Source organism: Pollicipes pollicipes, unplaced genomic scaffold (assembly GCF_011947565.3).
Source record: "Pollicipes pollicipes isolate AB1234 unplaced genomic scaffold, Ppol_2.1 Scaffold_4740;HRSCAF=5597_pilon_pilon_pilon, whole genome shotgun sequence".
Taxonomy (NCBI): domain Eukaryota; kingdom Metazoa; phylum Arthropoda; class Thecostraca; order Pollicipedomorpha; family Pollicipedidae; genus Pollicipes; species Pollicipes pollicipes.
Window position 1 is genome coordinate 29,287,507 of NW_023596545.1, and position 2,105 is coordinate 29,289,611.

The following is a 2,105-nucleotide window of genomic DNA, read 5'->3' on the forward strand; positions in this document are numbered from 1 at the left end:
TTTCGTGGTTTCAAAGGTATTTATTACCACTTCCCCAGCAATCAGTCGCGAAGCGTAGGACTAGGGACTTAGGCGACCATGGTGCACATACAGAGACATTAAAAGTGATAAGCGTTTGCGCACCAAATGTGTACATGTGTGCACATACCGTAAATGTACATGTGTGCACATACCGTAAATGTACATCTGTATGCGTGGTGATAGCTACGCATCAATCAGTTATATATTGGCGTCGCGCGACTTGAGATGTGTCGCCATGGGCGTCTTTAAAAGGCGAGTTTGAAGCATAACCTGAGTGGTGATTACACAGTTAATACTACGGATTGATTGATTGAAGATTGAATGGAAGATTGGAAGATTGAAGATTGAATATTGTATCACTAGGGAACGTTGTGCTTATGTTTTTACACATAGAGTAAGTTGCTTCGCAAGAAAGCTGAATGCCTTACGATGCGTGGACTGAAGGCGTTCATCTGTGCTCTTTCATTTTTTGCCGTGATTGCCACGGATTTAGCCCTTTTGAACAGTGTTTGCTTTGAAACCACTGCCAGCTGGGTTTCGGCTGCTCAGGTGGGAATTATGGATTTACATAGGTAATAGGAATGCCCATTTGTTGTCTAGATGCCAGAAGTCATGGCAATCATATCAGTCCATGATTAACAGTAATCCTGTCAATAACGTACTGCCGATACATTGTATCAGCGATACAGCGTATCCTATGCAAAGCTATCACAACATACACCACCCGACATCTTGGAAGAAAGTTTGCACCTCGCTAAGATTCTTAGCTGGAACATGCCGAATGCTTTGTAGTATGTACATGTGTACTTCCCTGTGACTTCATACAGCATTCAGATTTTACTAGTCATACCGTAAGTCCTTAAACACACATTTACACCGATCACCATAGTTTTCAACGATGTGCAAACAGATTTTTCGCGCTCACTCCAAGCCGCGTACACATATGCGGCCGGAAGCACACTGAAAGATAAAGGGAGCTGCTATGCGTCAGCTAAGTGGCACAAGACTGCAGTCCGTCGCATAGGTTTGGAATACATCGCCCTGATGCTAGTTGGACATGGTTCAACTCACCCCACTTTCTCCTAAAAGAAGGTAATTTTTCCCATGATCTGATCGCGGTGTTCTCGTGATTGTGTGAAAAATGCAAAATTCCAATCCACTTAATGCAATCAAATCATTTTTTCACCAGCTGAAATTATCTCCATTTGTGACACAATCGTTAGCAAATTACGATGAAATATGTATCAAGGGGGATTATTACCTTTCATCATCATTGTTTCTCACAAAGCGCAAAAATAGCTGAGAGCAACCTTGCCATTGCTCATTCAACAAACATATGTAAAGTGCGCTTGCCGAAATCCTCCTGATCGCGTGTGCACGTCGAACAATCAAGGTCGAGGTCGAGGGCGTATAGCCTTAATACACGTCATCAATATCGCTCCCTCTCTCCCTCTCTCTCTCCTCTCCCTCTCTCTCTCTCTCTCTCTCTTCTCTCTCTCTCCTCTCTCTCTCCCTCTCCTCTCTCTCTCTCTCTCTCTCTCTCTCTCCTCTCTCTCTCTCTCTTACCTCTCCCCCTCTCCCTCCGCTCAAACCCCCCTTCTCTACCTTTCCCCCTCGCTTTCCCCCACGGTCCTTTGTCGGCTCTCACTCTGACTCTCTCTCTCTCTCTCTCTCTTTCCTCACTCCCACCAGAGGAGGGATCCTCTCTCGCCCTCCGGACACATTGGCATGAGCGCTATCGGTGTGATTTCAAAGTCAACTCACCTGTGCTCCCGCCGCAGCCGGCTCTCCCCGACACTTCTCCACACGTGCCGTCAGCCCCGGCCTGGCGCCTAACTGGGCGTCAGAGGCGAAGCAGCGACCCATTGACCTCCGCTTCCGCGGCCTCCGCTCCTCAGTCAACAAGAGGCAGATCCTCGCCGACATCTCGGGCCACGCGCGGCCGGGCGAGGTGCTGGCTGTTATGGGGCCGAGCGGTGAGTGGCTGAGCCGGGCGACGAGAACGGCAGACCTCAGGCATGGCCTGACGCGCGCTGCCGGACTGGCTGACAGTCACGCCCATCACGTCGTGTCGCGGGTCCGTG